Source organism: Solanum lycopersicum, chromosome 10 (assembly GCF_036512215.1).
Source record: "Solanum lycopersicum chromosome 10, SLM_r2.1".
Classification (NCBI taxonomy): Eukaryota; Viridiplantae; Streptophyta; class Magnoliopsida; order Solanales; family Solanaceae; genus Solanum; species Solanum lycopersicum.
In genome coordinates, this window is record NC_090809.1 from 3,805,335 (window position 1) to 3,812,880 (window position 7,546).

Here is a 7,546-nt window from a genome sequence, read left to right on the forward strand (position 1 = left end):
GGTCTACCATTTTCAGATGAGCATTAGGGCTAGACTGTTTAGGTTTGATATCCCGGTGAATGAGGGATTTATTTCCTTCATTCTCTCCACTTCCATTGGGACTTCCACCATAGGGTTCTGGGGGTTTGTATTCTGGTTGAGGATCGGGTTCCAAGGGTGAAATAGTGGTTTTCCAAACATAGTTCCTGTGGAGAGAAGAACGTGAGGTCCGTTTGCACTCGAACTAATTGAAATGGGTTGGGAGGTTCCAAAGAGCTTGCATGGGAAGGAATAGCGAGGGAGCCATCTCTGGGGTTTAGTAGATTGTTCAACCACACTTCGTTGGTGTAGTTGTGCATTGTAAGATGCATTCCTTCTGTGATAATTTGAGCAAGGAAGTTTGGGTTTTGGAGTATTATTTGGACTTACCTTCCTTCCAAGTCTAGGGTGAAGAACACAATTTGTCCCTGGAGTCCTTGTTTCATCAAGGATAAAGGGGGCTGAGAGAGTAAGATTGCTGTGGTTGCATAGACAATTGGGTCTGATTGTTCATGGAAGGGGTCTGTGGATGAAGTTTAATGGATCTACTTTTTGGGTTTTTCTTCCTTAAGAGCGTTTGATTGTTGGTATAATGACTGCTTATTATAGAAGGAGGAAAATATTTTTGTTGGATATCATGGCAGTGATCTAATAATTGGAGATCAGTTAGTTGAGATATGTTATGCATGGGATTGGTGGTAATTAAGATAGTGTGAGAAAGCCCAGATTTAACATGTTAGTCTTCATGCATGCGATTTTCTTCGTCCACCTGGTGAGGAGGATGTGGCATGTGCTGAGGGAAAAATTGAGTATTGTCCTCTAGGGGGTGATTATAGGTGGCTGGGTAAGAATCAGTTTTTTTAACAGCTTGATGGTACTTTATTTGTTTGAAATGTGGAAGTCAAACTGTTATGAGAGGGGATTGACGGAGGTAAAAGATGTGGAGAGGACACATCAACTTTGTTTGATGTTCGAGAGGGTTGTAGACAAGAATCGTTTGGAAGGGTCTAGGGGAGGGGGTTGGACGGAGAGAGTTCCAAATACTGGTCGAAAGGTGTAGGATTTTCAGTTGAGTGAGTAATGATTTCGAACTGGTTGGAATGACTGAAAGTATTGCTAGACTTTGGGTTAGCAAATCAAGCTTTTGATGATGGTATCCTGAAATTTTCTATAGATAGACTAGTAGAGTAAGCTACTAAATAACATTAATGTAGAAGTATTCCTTTTCTCTTAGGACTAAATTGTACTAGATAAAATATGTCAAATAACCAAATTTACAGGGGTAGTTAAGATTTCAAATTATTTTAGGAGGTTTTCAATAAAATGTTAATTTTAAGGAATTTATCCCATAATAAAATATAAATATGAAGATTTTTGATTTGTTAAGATCTAATTTCTTCTTATTCACATATATAATAAATGCACTAATTACACATAAAGAAATTAATTAAAAAATGAAGATATTTTCTAATATGAACAAAATAGGAATCAAAACAATTTTTTATCCAAATCTCTCTCCTAACCCTCTTACCCTATCCCTACCACCCGCCTATTCTAATTTTTCCCTTTTGTATAAATACTCCTCTTGTCCTCAAAATAATGAAAATAAAATTAAAGAAAATGAAGAGACAAGATGGAGTATCAATTTTTTAATGCATTTATTGCGGAAGAAGGTTTTATTCAAGCCAAGCAATAGCAGCCCATACGAGATCTCACTTTAAAGAAGGTTGGGTAAAAGGAACCCCCCAAAGAAAGTTTTTTGTTTCATTTTTTGATTCTCAACATGATTCCACTCTCATCTCATCAATTCCCCAAAACACCTCTAATTCAGAAAATCCTCAACAATTGCCTCCATCTGCAGCTTCTTCTAGTAGAGGCCAACTAGAAGTCGCTAGGCATCATTCGAGGCTTCGTGATTCAAACACTCTATGTATGTTCAAGGATTCTCTTACCAAAGAGGAGGAAGAGGTTGTTTTGATTCTTTGTGATTTTCCGGAAACAGGTTTGTTCATTAATTTTACTTGCTTTATTTTTTTAATTCCTTCACCACTAAAAAGTATTTCTTGTTTTTCTAGTCGTTGTATGTTATTTATTTATGTTATATTCACTGATTTAATTTAATGAGTCATAATGATATGATGAAGGTAAAGTGCTAGTGGGGAGGAGGGTTTCCACCCTAGTTTTTTTCTCTTCATGTCTTTTCTTTAATTTTCTTAGCTGTCATTTTGAATTATTAACAATAAGATTTTGACATAAAAATAACATTTCTTTTGTTTTAATTCAATTATCTTTTATATATATATATATATATATATATATATATATATATATATATATATATATATATATATATATATATATATATATATATATATACACACACACTACTACTACTACTACTAATTAATTTTTGTTCAACTAAATATGTTCCGATTTCATGATCATGTATTTTTTTTGTCTGATTAAAAAAGGGAAAATATTATTCAATGCAACTAAATGTAATTTAATAATTGATAAGAGTATTATTTTCTTATAGGGAAAAGAATCAAGAAAGCAAAGCGCTGAGGTGGAGGTAATTACAAACAAGAATTTAGAAGCAGCAGCCATGTTCAAAACTACCAAGAATATTTGATAATATGGATTAAACCTATGATATAATTTTTGAGTTGTACTTTTACTTTGAGATGTTTGGTTTTCAATGACATGTATTGTTATAGTTCTGGTTTTGTATGTAATCATTTATTACTACTGAAGTTTTTGCTTAAATATAAAACAAGGTTGGTTCATTATTTGGAGGCAATGATTCATTTTAATTCAATTTTGATGTTTGGTTAGTTTAAATGTTTTAGAAAGTGTTTTTCAAATCTACTTATTTTCATTATATTTAATGAGAATGACTGGAAAAAACATTTTCAAAACTCTACTTTATTCTTCAATATAATCTTTTAAAATTTTTAATTACTATTCATTTACATAAAAGAAAAAATTCAAATTTAAAAAATTTAAAATTTTATTATTTTTCAAGTTTTAAATTTTTTTGATTTTTTAGATTTCAAATATTCTTTTACCCCTACATGCAAACCAACCCCAGCCTCCCCCCCCCCCCCTCTCCCAACCCCCAAAGAGAAAAAGTTAAAAAGTCATTTTTCTTTTAATACTTCAAATTTTAAAATTATTTTAACCTCCTCCGACCCCTATCCCCACAAAACTATAATATTTTAGAAAAATATTTCAAAGTTCTAAAATTTCATTTTTGTCTCATTCCATAACGTAAATCCACTACACCCCCCAACTCCCCGCGTCAATTTTTTCTTTAAAAAATTATTTTTGAAAGATATTTAAAATTTAAAAATATTTTATTTTTTGTCATGCACTATCCCCATCTAGGTCATCCTCGTCATAATTTGATTATGAAAAATATTTTAAATTTTAAAAACATAACTTTTACACCAACCCCTTTAACCCCCCCCCCCCCCCCTCCCCACTGTTCATCAAAAAAAATTGAAAAGAAAATTGTTTTTAGAAAAATATTTCAATATTTTAAAAAAATTGGAAGTCATGGGTCTGATTTTCAAACAATCGTCGGAGTCATATCCAAGTTCGGGCGTTACGATCTAGTTCTAGATCGATTATTAAAATTGATTTTTGGGTCAGAAATTATTTTTCTAAAAGTATTTTTTATTCATAAAAAAAAATAAAAATTTCTAGAAAAATATTCTTCATTCACCAACCAAACATTTAAAAATATTTTTCAGAATATATTTTCTACTCACCAACTAAAATGAGAAAATATGTTAAAATCCACTTGTTTTTCAAGAAAACATTTTCTAGAAAAGTTTTCCATGGAAAACATTCTAGGAAAATTTTCCATGGATAACGTTTAATTTCTTCATACCAGACACACCCTTGATAGAGAAGTTTTGCATGAAATACTACAATTCTCGTTAGATAAATTATTATTAGGATAATATAATTTACTTGGCATAATTGATCTCTTGATGTCATCCAAACTACACCCTTTTGCTGGATTAAAGCGGTCATTTGCAAAAAATAATAACCCAGCTAGTTTGAGGTCAAATTTCATAGTAAGTAGTGTTGTTTGGCCAAGCACCTATTATTTCTTGGGTTGTAATTGCTATCTTATTAGGTTCATCCACAATAGCTGTTCGAAACTCACAAACCTTTCTGACTGGGGGTCAGAATTTCTTCGAATAGGTTCTTGAATTCATTTGAGATGTTAGTAAAACTCAAATTGGAGAAGAAAATGGGTCCTGGGTTCCTTTTATTGGCATTTTTTTTATTTTTCTAATTGGTCAGGAGCTCTTTTACCTCAGAAAATCATATAATTACCTCATGAGGAGATATCTTTTATATTTTGCTGTCGAATTCTAATTTTTAATTACTATTTAAAATTTTTTGTTTTCTTTAGAAGGAGAAATACTAACTATTTTATGTACTTGATTTAATCAATAATAAAGATGAATTGGAGTTACAATTCTTAAATGTCTGAACTGTAACAGATTTTTTACTATCAACTGATGTTGCAGGTGTGTTCAATGTTCAAAGCTGATGAATCTATTAGTCTCCTAAAGTATCTTGGTCCAATTCAGAGAATATCACCTTAAGTCATTATCAACAATTGGGTGTCGAACTAATTTGTCCATTTATCAAAAACCTCAGGTTAGTCTCTCGAGCTCAAGCTATTAGATGTAGGTTGATATCCTCAAATCCATGTAAATGATCCTTTTTCGAATCTAAACTTTTTTATATCATAATATCAAGCAAGTTAGAATATATGCACGTTCTGATGTTTACAATCATTAAAAATATATAATATTTAGCAAAGAACCTTATAATGATCATCGCTTCATAAAAAGATATTATAAAATATCTATTTCACCATCCATATTTAATTTTAAGTTCCATGACCCTTTTCGATTTTAAGATCTCATAACTAGCAGTAAACAACAATTACCATAAATTTGGAAGTGAGAACTTTTGTATACATAACCCTAGTTATGAGATTAAATCGCGATCATTTCATTTCACGTTTTAATCCATTTTTGGGTCTTTTTTTGCGATTTTTGACCTGAAATCATTCTACGCACTTATTAGCTCATTACAATATGTATTTGAAATCACAGTCGTCGAAATTTAAGGTTTACCATAAACTTGGAAGTGAGAACTTTGTATGTATTCACTTAGGATGCGTTTGGCATGGAGTAAAACATTTTTTCAGAAAATATTTTTCAATTTTTGCATATTCGGTTGACTTAAATGTTTGGAAAATATTTCCTCAATCAACCCATTTTTCTCAAATTTGTGGAAAATGACTTACCTTGAAGGAAAACATTTTCTAAAACTCTTCATCCTATAATTTTTTTTCTTACCCTACTAATACTACACGACTCTCCCAAAAATTGCTTTTAAAAAATATTTCAAATTTAATTTTTTGAAAATTTTTACGCAACCCACACCGCCAGCAAGGCCACCCCTCCCCTGTCACCCCGTCATTTAAAAAAAAATTAATTTTGAAAAATATTTCAAACTTTTTAAAAAATCATTTTTTAAGCCATCCTCTCCCCTATCCCACCCCCACCCCCGCGACCCCGTCAATTTTGTTTCTTGGGTCAGATGTCAGTGTCGGATTTTGGAACGGTCATCAGAGTCTTGTCCTAATTTGGGTGTTGGGGTCACGTACTAGTTCAATTTTTTGGATTAGAAAGTATTTTCCTTAAGGGTATTTTTTAGTCTCAATCCAAAAATAGAAGATGTTTCTAAAAAAATTTTTTTATTTGCCAACCAAATATTAAAAAGTATTTTCATGAAAATATTTTCTACTCTCCAACCAAACATAAGAAAATAAGATAAAATCCACATATTTTTCAAATAAACATTTTCCTTCATACCAAACACACCCTTCAGCTATAAAATATATTATTTCTCATACTTCCTCTATCCAATATTATTTTTTCACATTACAAAGATATTTGTCCCAAATTATTTTTCAACTTATAAAACCAAGATGAGTTACTTTTTTTGTTATTTTAATTTTAAAATTAATTCTTCTACATAAATATCTTAAATTTCAAAAGAATTCCTCAATTGTTATTTTTTTTCCATGTACATATTTAGTCAAAATTGTGCGTTAACTGTTTGAATAAAATACATAAATATATTGTATTTAAAAAAATTAAAGGATTAAATCAGTAAGAAAATGATTCTTATTCCTTAAATGGAGAAGTAGTCAAAGTAATATGAGAATGAGGGAGTAATATTTAGGTTTGCATAACTAATAACAGAATAAAATTAAACATGAGAAATGAAGTTAAAGTATTTAGATTTGAAAGGCTAAATACAGAATGAAATTTAATATAAGAAATGTAGTCAAAGTATTTAGATTTGCATGAATATATGCAGATTAAAATTATTTAATAAAAGAAATGTAGTCAAAGTATTTTGGATTTGCATGACTGAATGCAGAATCAAATTTAATGTTTGTAATATGAATTATGGTAAGAATAAGTTGAAGAAGCAGCATATTGCTTCTGTGGAAAAACCAAGATTAAAATTCATTGTTAGTAATTGAGCTTATAAGTATGTAAATTGTTTTAAGATTTGAGTAGAGAATAAGTTGGAGACTTCAAATTCTACCATTTTAATTTTGTTTTTCATGTACACATTTAGTCAAAAATGTGCATTAATTGTTTAAATAAATTCATACTACAACAAAACATACATTTCTATAGGCATTTGACTCGAGGCATCTTCTGCTCGGATCCTGTAAAACTCGGCAGTTTGTATAAAATTAATGGTGCATCGCCAATATGTTGACAATCTCGATGAAGACCGCCGTTGGAAGTCTCAAATTAATGGTGCACCTTCACAAATTGGACTCGTTTAGGGATTTATTTTGATTGAAATAGTGTCCTCAAATGCTTATTTTGTCTCAGTATCTAATGAAAACTCTTAAGTTGTTATGCGGAATTCGAGATAATACGAGAAAATATAAACGCGAAAAACAAGACAACAGATTTACGTGGTTCACCAATAAATTGGCTACGTCCACAGGGAAGAGGGGGAGCAGTTTTATTTTGGAGAGGCAAGAACAGAATACCGAATAGGGTTTGCCATAGCGTCTATATATAGTGCTAAGCTACGCCCTAACAGGCTTGGGCCCAAAATACAGAATTGACAGATAATTAAGGGCCCAATACAACAACATTGTATACCGTCGGGCCGGGGGCGACTCCACCCCCCGGACCCCCAGGCCAGGGGGCGCGTCGCCCCCCTGGACCCCCCGACTCGCTGACCGGGCAGCGAGACCCCCGTTCTTTCTGTTGTAACGGGTCCGATTCAAGACATTCAACATAAGTTTCAGGTACTTGAAGTTTTAGTGCAAACATGGATACTGACGCTCAAAAGGGAACAAAAAAGATGAAATGAACATGAAAGCTGAAGCCCGAGAGGTGCCAAATGCATTTGGCGAATCGCCAAAGGAATGTATTTCGCCCTTTGTTCCAGCATG

The 7,546-nt window shown here is 32.0% G+C and overlaps 1 long non-coding RNA gene across 1 annotated transcript; it reads left to right on the forward strand.

Annotated features, from left to right (window-relative positions):
• Positions 1 to 1,655: 1,655 nt before the first annotated feature.
• Positions 1,656 to 2,807, forward strand: LOC138339164 (uncharacterized). Its single transcript, XR_011212193.1, has 2 exons — positions 1,656 to 2,020; positions 2,555 to 2,807. It is a non-coding gene; the product is annotated as an uncharacterized lncRNA (long non-coding RNA).
• Positions 2,808 to 7,546: the final 4,739 nt, after the last annotated feature.